This window comes from Beta vulgaris, chromosome 8 (genome assembly GCF_026745355.1).
Source record: "Beta vulgaris subsp. vulgaris cultivar EL10 chromosome 8, EL10.2, whole genome shotgun sequence".
NCBI lineage: Eukaryota > Viridiplantae > Streptophyta > Magnoliopsida > Caryophyllales > Amaranthaceae > Beta > Beta vulgaris.
This window is the reverse complement of record NC_079209.1, coordinates 23,981,027-23,999,552: the sequence shown is the minus strand read 5'-3', so window position 1 is coordinate 23,999,552 and position 18,526 is coordinate 23,981,027. Positions and strand designations below refer to the sequence as shown.

The following is an 18,526-nucleotide window of genomic DNA, read 5'->3' as shown; positions in this document are numbered from 1 at the left end:
CTGGTTTCCTTGTTTATTTAGGAGACCAGTTGACAGGTAAAACCAGTCTTATAGATAAGGTCGATGGAAAAAATATAAAGAGGTTAGGAGACCATTTAACATTAAAAACCGGTCTCCTTGCCTTACCCTTTAAACCATTTATTGACTACAACCGGTTTCTTAGGTTTAGTAAAATGTTACAATACATACATTACCATGTATTTGCGGCTCTTCGTATATACTCTTTTTTTTCTATTAAAACAATTTATTTTTTTTTATTTTTTTGACAGGTTTGTATAACAATTTATAAATAGCCACAACAATATTATCAAATATAACGACTTTCTTGCTTTATTCATCACGTGAAAAAAATATTTGCTACATTTAATTTATATACAAAATCAATTTTATTCAAAACATCAATTTCTTCTAATAATGTCTTAAAATAAAATTTCTATAATCTAATGCTAGCTACTACAACTAAAATTCTAAAATAATTAAATAATATGTACAATTCAAACTTGACCGTCGTCTTCAATCTCCATCGTCTTGTGTTTGATTGTTTAAATAATCCACCCACATATCTCTTAACTCGTCAATCATCTCTTGGGAATACGTGCTAGGAATCCCTGGAAAGTACTACAAAATAATTTCAGATAATTATAATTAGAATTAGTATAAATATGTATTTTATTAGTATGAGCAACAATAACATTCTTTTCGTTCCTCACAAATATTTTCAATCCCAAAAAAATATTAGATGTTAATGAGTGACGAAGTTACCTTATCAGGAATTAATTGTCGTCTACTTGTGATAGTTTCAATCATGTAACGACAAACATACTAGCCACAATCTTTGGAGCCCAGAGCTTAACGAGGACACTGTCATGAAAAAGTTCAGAAAAAATCAACAACTGACATAACTATTTCAATTCAAATGTGTCAATGACAACTATCTGTCTCCACCATCCAGCCAAGCCTCAAAGGATGATCAAGTCTGCTGTAAAGCTAAAAAAGGGGAATTAAACCAAAGACAAGCAACCGGCATCATCCAGGTTCACGTTTTTCACAATCACAGCAATAAAAAGTATAATCTAATAGAGAAAGGAGAAGGGAGATGGGGAGTGCAGGGGGTGGGGAGTGCAGGGAGGTGGGGAGTGTATGGGGTGGGCTGTGTATGGGGTGGGCAGTGTATGGGATGGGCAGTGTATGGAGGTGGGATGTGTATGGGGTGGGGAGTGCAGGGAGTGGGCTGTGCAGGGGGTGGGGGAGTGCAGGGGGTGGGAAAGTGTAGGGGGGGGAGTGCAGGGGGTGGGGAGTACAGGGAGGTGGGGAGTGCAGGGGGTGGGGAGTGCAGTGAGGGGGGTAGTGCAGGGGGTGGGCAGTGGAGGGGGTGGGGAGTGCAGGACATAAAAGCTAGGTGCTGAAGACACATAAGAGCTGCCAGTGTTAATATTCTGAACTTTTGTTTATCAGTTCTTGTAACTATTTTATTTTCTGTAACTCCAAACAACCCCTTGGATTCAGTTTGCTTAGGAGTACTATAATGATAAAGAAAGCGTTAAAATAACTCCATAAACTTAGGCTAAGCCCCACTGTTGTGGTAGCTGCATAATGATAAGCATCACAACCAGCTATGTAATTAGATATTACAACAAAATAAGTAATTGGTAAATGCTTGTGTAGTACTTTTAAGAATATGTCAACAAGATTAATTCTGGACTTCTAAGTGTTTTGCACAAGTAGAAATGATGAGCACAGTTGCACGAAAAAAGATAATGGGTAACTACATTCAAATAAATTGTGAATCTATTTTAGCTTCTTACTAAATTCAGACAGTTCACGCACACGAATCCTTGGGATACTTGCTGCTTCTTTCCTTTCTTTCTTGGTGTTATAACCCAGTAACCTGGTCAAAAAAGCATGATAGAGAAATAATTAGACGTGCACTATGATTAAGCATATGACTTAAGTAACAAATGAAGCAAACAAACAACAATTAATATATACCCACACATCTGCAAAGAATAATGATGGTAAACTTATTTTATATGTTCAAAGTGTGATACAATCAAAGACACTCAAGAAGGTCAACAATGCAACATTTCATGTCAAAATAGATGGCAAAAGAATACTGTGTGAAAACATACCCTTTAACCTAGTGTTTTTTAGTGGCAATTGGCAACTATAAAGTGCCTAATTTAACTTTTACCGCTCCCGGCTCCCTCCGCAATAACATTGAAATCTGGTATGTATAGGAGTGCTGGTGGCTGAGTGCATGTTCTTAGAACCTTATGCACAAGTGCTAGAGTATGACCCATACAATTCAGTCTAGATTTTTTTGGTTTCATAAAGAACAAAAATATAAATAATTTGCTCAAAATAAGCACCAACCTTTGAGTAATTGCAGATTGAATCAATCGAGTATTCAGTTCAGTTTGAATTCCCGGGATTGCACTGACCTTTGTGTAATTGCAGTTGAATCATTGGAGTATGTAGCACATCGCAATTCAGTTTGAATCCCCGACCTTTGTGTAATTGCAGTTGAATCAATGGAGTATGTAGCGCAGATAATTTTCTTTTTCAGAAACTCTCCTTCATCAACGAACAAAGAACTTATAAATTCAACCTAGAAAACGAAAAATAGCATAAAGTCACAGAAAGCCATTGAATTTCAACGAAATTCCCAAGAATTACACGAAACAACACTAAAAATTAAGTAAAATTATCTTCGTTTCGGATTAATCTGGAACTTATTTCGGTTCATAAACAACAAAATATGGAGATTTTGCTCAAAAGCACTCACCTTGAGTAATTTGCAGAGAAAACCAATCGAGTATGATTAGCAGATTGAACCACGATAGATTAGGGTTCGTTATTGAGCGCAATTTGCTAAAAAAATAAAATTAACGATGTATCCTGCAATATAAAATAAATAAAATTGATGTGTGTATGATAAGCAATAGTTTTTTACTTTTTTTTTAATCCTTCATACCCCCCTTACTGTTACTAATCACTCATGTGTGCTTTTATATAATCATATATAAGAAAGATCTTTGCTAGAAGGAAAGTTGATCATATCATAGTTCACATTTCACAATAATCTCTCTGCAATTGGAATAACAATTGGAGAACTTTCATGTGCCCTGCTTCCAGTTTGTTGTCTACGTTTATACTGGTAACTAAGATCACAGCAATAACAGACAGATATTCAGGCAGGCGAGAAGATTATGAAGAGAATGAATAAGAAAAAAAAAATCAGAGCAATAATTTTGCGGACTCCATGTCTCAAAAATCAGCCCTCTTCAACCTTTTCATCAGCATCTATGGAACTTCTTATTCATAGATGTGTATCCAAATTTAGCGAAATCGGCAAACATTATCATAAGAAAGATCCCAAAACTGATCATCACAGCCAAATTAGATACTGATTCTTAACTTGTCACTCAATAAACACACACATTTTCCTCCATTCTCAAATAGTTTGCAAATTAAAACACACACTATCCAACATGGCACATTCACACTACTTGCATAAATGTCCCGTAACAACATGATGTTAGGTTTCCCTGTAATGTTCTTGGTAAAATGGAGGCCCTTTATCAATCAAAATCAAGCTAAATTTCCGATTTTCCATCGTTGATAACTTAAATGCAGTTATAATCTTAGTTAGTTTCTACTTTCAACTCCATAATCCAGCGCAGTTTCCAACAGATCAAATAATTGAAATCAAACCCAATTCCCATTACATTCAACCCAGTTCCTCAAACAATTCAAGTGAAAAAAAATTAGTTAAATTCGAGAATTTTACCGAAGAAATTGCAGAATCTGAAGAGAGGAAGCACTTAAATTTGACTTCTTTTTTATGATGAAGAATCAAAAATTCCAGAAGAATTGATGAAAAGAATTGACGAGAATCAAAAATTGATGAATATAACAATGAAAATCTTGCTTGGCAGATAAAAAAAATTGCTGAAATTACCTTTACAGCACCAATTTTATACTTTTTCGAAAATGTCTTTTCTTCCCAAATGAATCACAAATTAGCGAAAAGAATCACACATTCCAGAAGAATTGACGAAAAATAATTGACGAGAATCACAACTTGAACAATGTGAGAGCCTTGATTATGAATTTTACGAAAGCAAAGGTGAAATTTTGATGGAAAAATTTGGATTATGAGGGAGAATTTTTGGATTATGGGGAGTGGTGGTTGTAGGGATGGTGTGCGAGTCGACTGAAGCTATGAGATTGTTCAAGCTATGGCGTAAGTTGCTATGGCGCAAGAAGCAATGGCTTGGTTTTTTTTTTTTTTTGTTTTGACAGGTTACAGGTATTAATCACAATCTAGAGTAATATTAGGAGAGGTAGTTTTTTTTCTATTGTATTTGTTGCATAATTTTAAAAGTAAATAGTTTTATATAAAACTTATACTGCATTAGTATTAATTAAAAAGATATTAAGTTTTAAAATTATTAGTTTTAGGAAACCGGTTGAAGTTAGAAGTAGTCTCCTAAATCTTCACAATAAGAATACATACGTATAATAGTGTATTATGTTAAGAAAAAATTGAATTAAAAAAATAAAATATATCAAGGAAACCGGTTGTACTTGGAAATAGTCTCTTATTTCACAACAACATATTTTATTAGTCAAATACTTAAACTTAAGAGACTGGTTTTAGATAATAAATGGTTTCCTATATTTAAGAAATGGGTTAGTAACCTCAACCGGTCTGAGTCTAGTAACAACAAATAGGTTGCCTCTTTCCGAGCCGATGGATACTAACTCGAGTTGTAGAAGCAACCTTCATAATTGTGTTCAAAGAGGTATCAACTAGTAACAGTAAGTAACATTGAACAAACAAAAAGTAAGCAATATTGTACAAACCTCGCAGAATTGTGAGTGGAATTGACAATATAGAGAAAAAAAATCGCAAGAAAGCTTCTAAAAACTCATAATCATCGTCAATGGCAGATCCTTTATTTTAGACTCAGTGAAGCAGGCAAAAGTTAATCATCGTCAATGGATGATTGCAGGTGTCGGGAAACCACTAATTGTAGGGTTCGCAAACCAATTGTAGGTGGTAAGTGCAGATCGTCGCCGTCGCAAAACGTAGGCAACATTAGCAAATAAAAAATACAGATGATTGTTCATAAATTCAAGCATAATTAACCATCAAATTTTATAGAATGATAAGTCGAGCGCGTGAGAGTAAATTTGAGTGCCTAAATCAATTGACAGATATGCGAATCAGTAAGTTTTAGGTAATGATATGGATAATTCGTCAACAACAGCAAAAACATTTGGTCTAGTAATAATAAAAATCAAGCGAAAGCAACGAAATGAAGCAGGTATTCGGAAAAAAAGGAATTGAGAACAAAAATATATGTACAGTAATGAAGGAATTTCTCACAAATGACTTACAACAATAAAATCCGATTGAACCTCGTCGATTAATGCGAACTTCAATAATTCGAAGCAGTGATCTTGATTCCGACATTTCAAATGAATTCGAGTAGTACTACAGGTGAAATTTGATGAAAAACGAAAAGTTAGATTACAAATTTTCGACTGAAATATGATGATTTCAATCACGGTTTCACCAGTTACAGAAGATAAAGGAGGAGATTCGAGAAGAAATTTATGGAGATATATTGCGAGAAATTAATCGCAAATTAATGAGGAAATTTAGATGGAAATTTGATCGAACAAAAATGCGAAATTTTGAGAAACGATATTAGCGAAAGTTGAGCTAGGATTGAACAAAAACATGTAAAAGTTTGGTTGAACTCCATTAATGGAGCTTGAAGAAAAAGTAGTAATGGAAAGAGGATAGAGTAGAAAAGAAGGACGAGGAAAAGTGAAATATAATTTGGGGGATTAGGGTTTCTAATTTTTTGGCTTTCATAGACTCAAACAATTACGCCAAAATCGTCAATGGTTAATGAATGTTTGGCTTAGTATTATTTTTTTTCTAATTTTTATTAACCTATAAAAAATATATAAAAGCTAATTAATTAAATAAAAATTTTAAAATCCCTATTTTATAGTTTTTAGTGTTAATATTTTAGAAGTGTTACTTATTTTAAAAATCATAGTGTTACTATTTCAGAAGTGTTACCTATTACAAAGTTTATAGTGTTACCATTTCAAAAGTGTTACTATAAAATGTTACATATTACAAAAGTGTTACCTTAAATGTTACAAATGGACAAAGTGTTACATAAGTGTTACTTAATAAATAGAAAATCTATAATTTGAAAAGTGTTACCTAAATGTGTTACTTAAGGTCAATTATGTAGTAATGAAACTTGACCTTCCAATTTACCAACGACGATCATTTCGCCTTTCTTGTTGTCTCCAAAGGCCACAATTTCTCCTTGGTAAGCTTCTACTGAGAGAAATCTTGATTTGTCTCCAGTCATGTGCTTTAAACAATCGCTATCCAAGTACCAAGAGTTGTCCGCTCTCACTAGAACCTCCAACAACATCAATTGTTAATTAGTAACATTATGTTTTCATTTTTAACAATTTTAATGACTCTTTTAGGGTAATGTTCCTACCAAAAAGATCAAAGAATCCTTCTTGAACATTTGATCTAGCATATTTTAGATAGGTCATATGAATTTTGATCACCTCAACAGCTTTATCACTTTCTTCCTTTAGTACTTTTAACTTCTTATATTCACTTAAGTTTCCAACTACTAACACTAGTGAAAAAAACATTAAGTGCTCCGGTTAAAAACCGTACAAGTGCACAGTATTTGACTAATAGTTGAAGCCATACGACCATTTAAGCATTTATCAAGTGCTTCGGTTTTCGACTGTAGCACTTAGGTTCACAAGTGCTCCGTATCTATTAAAATTCGGAGCACTTGTGAATTTTATGCTCAAAAAAAGTCAAGGCTCCAATTGCTAAGGGAAAATCGGAACACTTGGTTACACAAGTGCTACAGTTTTTCCATATAACTGGAGCACTTGAGCTTTTTTTAAAAAATAAAATTGAAACTTTCTACCCTTGCTGACAAACAGCATGGTGAACAAGTCCTAAAAAAACAAGTACATTAGTCTCTTTTTGTAACGCCCCAACCTCTAATCATCGTTGTTAAGTTAATTAATCGATTATTAGCAGCGGAACCTAGATATTCGGCGCGTTACCGTCGTACTTTCCATAAGAAAAATACAAGGCAACATAAAATCATAAACTTAAACATTGTATAACATGAAACATAATACGGATCCAACATTAGTCTTGATTAATAGAAACTTAGTTACTAGTCAGAGTTTTGACATAAACTTAAATTAAAACCATGCATGAGAGTCTATATAAGTCTAGATATTATAATAAATCCTCACTGCTACACCATCCCTTTATCACCATCGGTACCTAAAACATAAAACAAAACGTCGTGAGCCGAGGCTCAGTAACATAATACTCTAACAACGTAAATTCATTTCACATCATTTTATTTATAAATAGGGAGAAGAGAATAAGTAAAACCATTTCACAAACATATCATTGTATGTTACATTATCTTATTTATCATGTTCATCATCATATATCTTTTACTTTGGTAACTTGGCTAGAACAACAGAAGGGACGTCTCCCCATAACATAGTAACATCGTAAACGGAAGGCAGCCACCCGAGGACAAAAGCCCTCACTAAACGGAAGGTGGCGTTATTTGCCTAAAATGCATTGTGCCATCCGAGGACAATAGCCCTCACTAAACGGAAGGTGGTTAACCGGCCGGAAGGTACGTGCACGACTTGGGATAACGGAATACTTGCCAAGAACCATCTTTCACTTGAATTTATCATGTTTCATTTCTTTTAAGCATATCGTCATCATCATCATCATCATCATGAATAATTATATTCTTTTCATTTCATTCTTAACATCATCATCATCGTTTCATAATTTCATAGCATCGCATCATCATAACCTTCATAAAACATTTCATTTCCCGCAAATATAAAACATAATATTAATCATGATCATAAAACATTCTTCGAAGGGGAATGCGGGTGTTAACAGTAGACGTTACCTGAATTCCTGCTTAACAACCTTGATAGCTAGGGGAGGCTTGTAATATCCTTTATCTTCTTTAATCAAGAATAGTTTTATTAATGAACATTTCATTATTTAGCTTTTAAGCCTAAATATTTGCTAGCGCTTAATAACGTCATAACGTTCCTTATAACGTCGTAAAAGTCTCATTAAAGGTCATTATTTCTTAGTCGTTATAAACTTCTTAAGGTCACTCTTTAATCTACTAATAAATGAAATAACTCACTTAGGGATACTTTTAGAATTATCGATACATCATACTTAAAGTTATATTATTACATATTATAACCATTCGAAAGTATATTATTATTAATTGAGTTCATAGTTAATCATCTATCAATAAACTAATTAAGTTAAGCTATAATAGAACCATTATTATTATAATATTATTTAGTCACTTAAAACTACTAAGTTAAGCTATCTTGGTATTATAAGTGAACTTACGTGTTAGTGAAGTAAATTTAACTTAAACTCATATTATAAATTACAAGCTCATTGAATTAGTTTTTAATAACTCAACTACTTTAGAAGTCATGAAATATAGCCCATTAATAGTTTTTAGGAAATAAGCTAAGTGGTTTAATTAAACTAACTAAATCAGTCCATGAATATAAACATAACACGTCCAAACAACAAGTTCAAACTATCTTTTTAGCCCAACATAATAAAATTCAGATTATAAACACTTGAGTTGAGTCCAAATGTATTCTCCTAGGCCCAAACTAAAATAACTAACAAAATAATTAAACTTGGGCTTTAATTAAAAACTAAGAAAATCAGAATTTAAAGGAAAGAATGTTCATCACCTCTGCTACTAAGAGCAGGGAAGGCAATGAAAATTCTGGCAAGGGGGGAGTTCCAGGAAACGACACTGGCGGCGACGATTGCGCGCGTTGCGGGTCGTTGGTGGTTATGCACGTACAGCAGCGCGACAAAGAAGGGCGAGCGAAAAGAGTGCGAGTGAGAGAGAGAACGTGAGTGCGTGATGGCTGATCTCCGGCGAGTGGCGCAGGTGGCTGGCGAGCGACGACGAGGTGGGGGTGCGACTAAGCGCGGTGCGAGACCGGCGTCGCGCGACTGGTGGCAACCTGTGGTGGTGGTGTTTAAAACCCGAAACAGAGGAAAGTGAGAGTGTGAATATGGGGTTTTCTTTTTGGGTTTCTTTGGGTCATATTTTCCGACGAGTTGTTGGCTAAAATTCTGATTAGTAAGAGAAGAGAGGATGAGGATTGTTGTTGATGGTGTTCTTGGTGAGGGATTTCCATGGCTATTTGTAGTGAAATTGGGAACACAAAATCAGTGGATGGGAGGGAGATAATTGAAGTAAATGTTCTGAATTTTTAGCTTGAAGAAGCTAAGGAGAGGGATTGGTGACAGATTTTGACAGAGGAAGAAGGCGGAAGTGTCTTGGCATGTGTGCCAAATGGCCATGGAAGGGTGAAGAAGAAGGCAACATTAATGGAGTATTGACCATGGAACTTTTGTTTTTTTTTTTGTTTTTTTTTTCAAACCAAAAATCAGAAATTACATTACTTCTGACCTTACTTCACGTGGCTTTGTAAGCCTTAGTGAAAAATTGGACATCTTTGTGACTTTGTGAATTAACAACAAAAGCTAACCTTTTTATTTAACTCATGAAATCATGAAATAAAATTATCGTCACATAGATATTAACATTTTAAGTTGGTAAATTTTATATTGTAATTCTATATTCCTTTTATTATACGTTGCTTAATTAGTGAAACGATAAAAAAAAAAAATTTTAACTACATTATTATAGTTGATTATTCACTTAAACATGCTTATGATTTTAGAATATTACACTTTTAGTGTATTCAACCTTCAATATATGGAGTTGAAGTTCAAATATAACATGGCAAACACGCAAGGCATATGCAAGAGAATAGGTATTACAGAAGCAAGGAGAATCATGTGGAGGTCATTTTTCCTACATCTAGCTAGCTCCTAAAATCCTATAGCAAATAGTGTAGCTATCCTCTAAGCAAGGAGAATCAACAATTGATCACCTGTGAATTACTAAGGGGTAGGAAAACCTCAATGAAAAGATAAACAAAGGTCAGAGTCTAAGTAATTTTTACACCAGCATAAAGTTCATTCTTTATAAATCAGATCCTTTGAAATGCCTAATGCTAAATAGAAGTTAGGTCAAAGATAAACCACATACCTCTTTTAACTCCAAAAGCCACATACAATAAAAGTGTAAGATAAGTGAATACTCCCCTAAGGAGGCTCTGTAATGTTATTCACAATATGTATGAAGAGTACAAGGGTACAAGATAACCTAGTTACCATATTTACATAACACTAGGAATGGAAAATATATTTACATATATTTACTCTAATACACCCCTTCAATTGAAGCAGGAGGAGGACGGATGCTCAAACTGAAACGACAATCAACAAATAAAGGTTGTGGAAGGCCTTAAATGAAGATATCCGCAAACTGAGATGAGGAAGGAACATGGAGAACACAAATGAAGCCAAGAGCAACCTTCTCACCCATAAACTGGACGTCCATCCCTACATGATTGGTATGCTGATGTTGCACGAGATTATGAAACATGTAGGCAGCAGTAATATTATCACAATAGACAACTGTGGCTTTGGACGTGGGACAATGGAGCTCGAGAAGAAGGTTATGGATGGAAGTCGTCTCAGCGACAACATTAGCAACGCCACGATATTCAGACTCAACAGTCGACCGAGACATAGTATCCTATCTTTTAGAAGACCAAGAAATGAGATTATCACCAAGAAAAAAACAGTATCCCGATGCAGAACGGCTAGTGTCAGGGCAGCAACCCAAATTAGCATCTGTATAGGAGACAAGACCAAAAGCAGGAGTAGAGGAGAGATGCATGCCATAGTCAAGAGTACCATTAAGATATCATAAAACACGCTTGAGAGCGTGAAAATGAGGCTCACGAGGAGCATGCATGAAGAGACACACATGCTGAACGACATAAGAGATATCAGGGCGAGTAAAAGTGAGATACTGAAGAGCCCCAGCTAGCTGACGATATAAAGTAGGATCAGTCACAGGCTTTCCACAAGTAGCACTAAGTTTAGACTTCGTATCGACAAGGGGTAGCAGCTGACATACAAGATGACATATCAGTATGAGCAAGAACCTCATTAGCGTGCTTGCGTTGGCATAGAAACATGCCATGCTGAGTACGAGAGACAGAGATACCCAAAAAATAAGATAACGAATCAAGATCCTTCATGACAAACTCAAAATTCAGGAGAGAAATAATACGAGAGCGGAGAGCATCAGAAGAGCAAGTGAGAATAATATCATCCACATAAAAGAGAAGATAAGGTGTTTCGTACCACGACGGAAAATAAACAAAGAAGTATCACACTTGCTGTTAACAAAACCCAAAGAAAGGACATAAGTGGCAAACCGCTAATACCAAGCCCATGGAGCCTGTTTAAGGCCATATAGAGATCTCCGAAGAAGACACACATGCTTAGGTTTTTGTGGATGAACAAACCCGGGAGGCTAATGCATATAAACAGGTTCCTGAAGATCACCATGAAGAAATGCATTCTTCCCATCAAGCTGATGAATAGACCACTGGCGAGAAACTGCCGAACTCAGAACAATGCGAATGGTAGTAGGTCGCACATCAGAACTGAAAGTCTCACCACAATCAACCCCTACCTCCTAACTCTTACCATTAGCCACCAAACAGGATTTATGTCTTTCAAAGGTACCATCAGATTTTTCTTTGTGAGCAAAAACCCATAAATAACGAACAACATTGACATTAGGAGGACGAGGAACTAAATCCCAAGTATGAGTGTCAATGATGGCATTATATTCATCACACATGGCATTATACCAGTTGGGATCATCAAGAGCATGCAAAGGAGATTTAGGAAGGGGGGGAAATCAAGGGGGAGGAAGAAGTAACAAGGACAAGACTCGCATACTTTGAATTAGGCTTAAAAATACCTGGTCGAGCCCGAGTACGCATGGAGTGGACTGGCTGGACTTAGGAACAGATGGGCTCGTGAGGAGCAGACTTAGCAAGTGGGCGAGATGAAGTGCAATTAGGCGCAATAAGAGGGGGAAAGAGCATCTGGGCCCAGACGCGAAGAAGAGTAGGAATGCGGCTGAGGGCTGCATGTGGGAGACAGATTGGCTAGGACTAGAGTTGGCGTGGGCTGAACAAGAGGCCCAATGTGAGGAGAGTTGGGTGCTAAAGGATAATGCAAAGGGGATGAGCTACAGAAGAAATGAAGAGAGGGGGTAGCTATTGGGAGAAGACTCAACATCCAAAAACTCAAAGTCCGACGGTTTAGGAGTATACTGGGAGGAATTAGGGAATGTAACTTCATCAAAGATGATATGGCGAGATACAAGGACTTTGTTAGTGGCAAGATTAAGACAGCGATACCCTCTATGATTGAAAGATTATGATAACAAAGGCATCCAAACATTCAAAGATGATCATAGGAAGGAGCTTTGTTAAAAAGAGGGGTAGGATGGATATTGAGTAAATATGCCGCCATATCTAAAGATTCGATCCAATAAGACGGAGGAAGAGAGACATGAAATAAGAGAGAACGACAAATATTATTTATATTACGAATCATCCGCTCCGCCTTGCCATTTTTGGGAAGAGGTATGAGGACAAGAACGACGTTATATCATGCTATAGGTTTGAGAAAACAAAGTGAATTGCTCATTATCATATTCCCAACCATTATTACGTTGTAAAGCCTTGATAAAGATGCCAAATTGAGTTTGGACATAGGCATGGAAACGGAAAAAATGAGAGAATAAATCAGATTTATTTTGGAGAGGAAACACCCATAAAAAATGAGAGTTATCATCCGAAAACAACAAATAATATGGAAAACCTGAAGGACTATGAATAGGGTATGTAAATAAATTTGAATGAATAATATTAAAAGGAGCATAAGGCTTAGTGTGAGAATTAGAAAAAGGAAGATGACAATATTTGCCTAATTGACATCCATAACAAACACAAGAAGTGGGCTTATTATTACACTGAATAAAATTATGGTTTTAAAGAAAACTAAGGACTTGAGCTCTAGAATGTCCCAAACGATTGTGCCACACTTCAGAATATAAAGGAGCAAAAACAGATGGAGATGATGATAGTGGAAAAGAGGTAGATGACAGTGAATAAAGATTGCCCACACTATTGCACCTGGTCAAGATTCTCCCCATCTTGAGATTCTTTACAGAAAAACCAAAAGGATCAAATTCAACAGAAACAGAATTATAAGAAGTGAATTGACGGTCAAAGACAAGATTTGTAATAATTTTAGGAGCATAAAGAATAATTGTGAGAGTAAGGGGAGGGGAGGTGGAGGAGAGAGAAAGAGTGATGAATCCCTTAAATGGTATTTTAGAACCATCACCAACCAAAATGTGAGAATTTAAATAACACCAATTAACCATAGAAAGAGTCATACCTGTATCATTCATGAGGTGTGAAGTAGCCCCTGTATCCATACACCAATTAGAATCCGGAGGTTGAAGAGATAATGCATTGAAAAAGGTAGGCAACTCAGTGGGCTGATAACTACCAGGGGCAGCGCACGGCCCAAAACCCCAGGCTGCTGTTGGACAGTAGAGGGCGCTCGCCCTTGAGACTGAGAAGGAAACAAACAGGGTGGGTAGTACACAGGTTGGGCCCACAGATTAGCCCAAGGAGAGAAGACTATAGTTTGGGCCTGCGGAGGAGTGGACATACGGCCCTGATGTGAAATCTGTCCAGAATGGAAATTCTTACTATGGTGGCCCTCGTATTTACCTTTCCCTTTAACATAAACAGTGTGATGTTTATGTCCAATAGAAACCTGATTACCACCAGCACCACTTGAGGTGGTCTGAGATGGTGAGTGGGACAGCAGTTCACCGGCGAGGAGAACCGTGCCAAATGGGGAAGAGTTTGTTTCGGATTTCTCACGACTAATACGGTCAAGTTCAAGCATGGAGCATACTTTGTCAAATGAAAGTAGGGAAGAAGTTTGCTAAATTAAAGTGGAAACCATACGATAATCAGAGGTTAACTTACCCACCAACTGGAGAACAAGTCGCTCGTCGGAAATAGGATGGTCGATGGCGGCGAGGAGTTGAGTAGCAACAGTTTTCATAGCTTGACAATAAGCCACAAGAGACGTGAATTGGGAAAGATGGAGATTTCCAAAATGATTCTCGAGTTGCACCACACGAGTGCCCTTATTATCCTGGAAAATATTACGGAGGCGTTCCTAGGCATCCATGGCAATGGACTTGTCATCCTGAATCTTGAGAAGGAGATCGGTGGAGATTGTGCCATATATCCATTGACATACAATAGCATCCAATCTCTCCTATAGAGCATCATCAACATCTTTGGGGTGCTTGATTTTGGGGTCGATATGATCCAATACATTCTACACCTTGGTCGTGTTGCAGAAGAGAGTGGCCCAAGGATTGTACTGCACCTTCTCGAGATCAAATACAAGAGGAGTTAGAGCCATGACATTGGTTACATTTAAGGTGGGATGATAGATGTGCGTGACTGGGGGCGGGGGAGGACTGGCCTCGGTCATGGCAGAAAAGAAAAGAAGTAAGGTAGAAGCAAAGTGAAGACCGGTATTCGCCTGATACCATGTAAGATAAGTGAATACTCCCCTAAGGAGGCTTTGTAATGTTATTCACTATATATATGAAGAGTACAAGGATACAAGATAACCTAGTTACCATATTTACAGAATAGTAGGAATGGGAAATATATTTACATATATTTACTCTGATAAAAAGGAAAGGAATGATTGGGAACTGCATACTTCATGTTTTGAGTATGATGTGACGTCAGTGCTCTGGCCAACCTGCCAATTCGCTAAGCAGAAGGAGCCACCAACGACTTCTATTTTATCCAAAGCTTCATTTATAAGAAAGTCATCGAACAGATGACCACTCAAAGACATTTGTCCATAGCTCAATATATTAACCCCTAGCAAGTAATGAATCATCAAAAATAAACCCATAAATCCCAATAATCATCCCTATGGTTTCAAAAGTATATAGTCTCAAATTTTCTAATTGAATTAAATATATAACAGTAATTTCAGTGAAATGTTTAGTGGCAAAGCTGACAAGCTCCAAGAAAGCAATTTTTGCTAGTTGAACTTTTCCCCAACCTTGCCATTAGAGGCCTTTGCCGATCTTATAGAGGAAAATAAAGAAGGTAAACATAATGAAGGAAAAAAAAAGCTAGTTAAAGACATTTACCAATTGCGTGTGCGTTTTCTTTTTCGGATGAGAATCTGGTAGATTCTGATATAATTCACTGCAGCATGTTTATCACAAAATTATCTACTATAAAATAGTGGAGAGTTGGTCAACAGGGAGAATTCCTTTTATTACTCTCATGTTTATCACACATTATACTGGGCTATTATATAGCAAAAACAAAGTAACTGTAGAAGAAGACAAACAGACTTATCACACCAAAAGTCTAAAGAAAGATAAACCTTTTCAACTACACACGTTAACTTTGAATTACTTATTCAACACTTCCCCTTAATTCAAAGTCAGAGACTCCTAGCTGCAACCTGAAGAAATCATGCTTGCTTTGAGGAAGGGACTTTGTGAAAATGTCAGCAACTTGCTCACTTGTACCACAGAGCTTCAGTGCTATTTTCCCATCAGCTACAAGTTGTCTAACGAAGTGATGTTGCACATCTATATGCTTAGTTCTAGCATGAAATGCAGGATTCTTACTTATTGCAATAGCTGCCTTGCTGTCACAGAATACTTCTGTAGCTTCAGCTTGCTCTAAACCCAAATTAGCAACTAATTTTCTTAGCCAAAGTACCTGACGAGCTGCTGTATATGCTGCTATATACTCTGCTTCGGATGATGACAGAGATACTGTTTCTAGTTTCTTTGAGCTCCAAGTTACAGCACCAGAGCCAAGGCTAAAAACATTTCCGGAAGTGCTCTTACGATCATCCAAACTTCCTGCCCAATCACTATCAGTGAAGCCCATTAATCGAAAATCTGAAACTTTTGTATACCAAATGCCAAACCCAACTGTTCCAGCAACATAACGAAGGATTCGTTTTGCAGCACCAAAATGTTGTCTAGTAGGATCATGCATAAATCTAGACACCATACTAACAGAGAAAGCAATATCAGGTCTAGTGTGTGTTAAGTAGTTTAAACCACCCACCAGACTTCTAAATAGCCTTGAATTTGCTTTCTCAGTCCCGTCTTCATGATGCAACTTCTCATCAACATTCAAAGGTGTGATAGCAGCTTCACACTTCTCCATATTGAACTTCTTCAACAAATCTGCAGCATATTTCTTTTGACACACAAAATTTCCATCTGAACCTTTGCTTCACTTCAAGACCCAAAAAATATTGTAATAATCCCAAATCAGTCATCTCAAAATTTTCCATTGTACCAGACTTGAAAGCTGAAACTAAGACTCCGAGGAACCAAATAAATTATGTCATCTACATAAAGACATACAAGTAAAAAATCACCATTATTATGTCTCTTTAAGTAGAGAGTGGCTCATTATCGCTCCTTGTAAACCCGCTGTTTCGGAAGAAAGTGTCTATTTTACTGTACCATGCGCGGAGCCTGCTTTAGCCCGTAAAGAGCTTTTCTTAATTTATAGACCTTATCTTCAGCACCATCAACAACAAAGCCTTGTGGCTGTGCAACATACACCTCTTCCTCCAAATCACCATTCAAGAAGGCAGACTTTACGTCGAGTTGAAACACAGGTAATTGACAGTGAGCAGCAAATGCTAATAAAAGTCTCACTGTTTCGAATCGAGCAACAGGAGAAAATGTCTCATCAAAGTCTATGCCTTGTTGTTGTGAGTAACCCTTTGCCACGAGCCGAGCCTTGTGCTTTTGAATACTTCCATCAATATTATACTTTGTCCGAAAAACCCACTTCAATCCTATTACATTCTTTCCTTCTGGAACATTAACCAACTCCCATGTGTGGTTTTTCTCAATAGCTTGCATTTCTTCTCTCATTGCAATCTGCCATGCAAGTTGGTCAGCCGCTTCTTCAAACACAGTGGGATCAATAACCAGCAAAGCATAGTTACAAGAGTTGTAAATTTCTTCCAGAGACTTGAATTTTCTGACAGGAGAGTTGCTACTGGTGGAGGAGTTACCCGGTGACTTGCTGCTGCTGCGAGGTGGTGTAGACGGTGGAGAATTTGCTGGTGAGGAAGAGGTAGAACTTGCTGGTGAAGCTAGTTCCAAATGGTCAGCTTCAAAACCTGCTGGAATATGATGAGCAATACCACTTTGGGCTACATTCCACCTTAGGCGAGCTTCCTCATTGAACTTTACATTCCTGCTACTTATTATTCTGCCACTCACATGATTATATAGGCGATATGCTTTGGATTGAGAGCAATAACCAACAAAGACACATTTTTCAGATTTTTCATCAAGTTTAGTACGGTTATTAACCAAAGCATATCCTACACAACCAAAGACTTTTAAGTGGCCTACCTGAGGTTTCTTACCTCTCCATGCTTCAAATGGTGTGCGGTTGAAAACCGCCCTTGTGGGAGATATATTCAAGAGATACACTGATGTTGCAACTGCTTCTCCCCAAAACTCATTTGGAAGCCCTTTCGCCTTAAGCATACTTCTAGCCATTTCTACCACCGTGCGATTTTTCCGCTCTGCCACCCCATTTTGCTTAGGTGTATATGGTGCTGTGAGATCTCTTTGAATGCCATGCTCATCACAGAAGGAGTTAAATTCTTCAGATACAAATTCACCCCCTCTATCAGTACGAAGTGCAAGAATACGCCTACCACTCTGATTCTCAACCAGTGCCTTGAATTTCTTAAAATTTTCAAATGTTTCTGATTTGAGTTTCAAGAAATAGACCCAACTCATTCTCGTATAATCATCTGTGAACAACAAAAAATACCGACTCTTGCCTAACGACTCAGTTTTCATAGGTCCACACAAATCGGTATGTACAAGCTCAAGACACTCTGAAGCTCTCCATGACTTCCCAGTAGGAAAAGAGGTTCTACTTTGTTTTCCATACACACACCCTTCACAAAAGTTAAGATCACCTATTTTGGTAATCCAACTACCATAGCTTTCTGACTCAAAAGCCTTAAACCTTTCATATTTAAATGCCCATATCTCAAATGCCATAACTCAGATTCATCATTCCTTTTAGCAATCAATGCCTTGTTCACAACATTTGATACATCAAATGGAAACATTCTATTACGAGTCATATGGACATTTGCTATACTATGGCCAGATTTTTTATCAACTACAACACACATATCATCATCAAACATAATTTTATAACCATTACTCATCAATTGGCCAATACTCAATAGATTATGGGCTAGATTAGGCACATACTGCACATCATAAAGGAGTTTGATATCACCTTGCATAGTGTTGATGGC

At 36.9% G+C, this 18,526-nt stretch overlaps 1 long non-coding RNA gene across 1 annotated transcript; it reads right to left on the bottom strand.

The window, feature by feature from the left end:
- Nucleotides 1-243: 243 nt before the first annotated feature.
- Nucleotides 244-815, bottom strand: LOC130589962 (uncharacterized). The gene is made up of 2 exons (XR_008967476.1): nt 763-815; nt 244-618 (listed from the first exon to the last, which is right to left on the bottom strand). It is a non-coding gene; the product is annotated as an uncharacterized LOC130589962 (long non-coding RNA).
- Between the last annotated feature and the right edge of the window lie 17,711 nt (nt 816-18,526).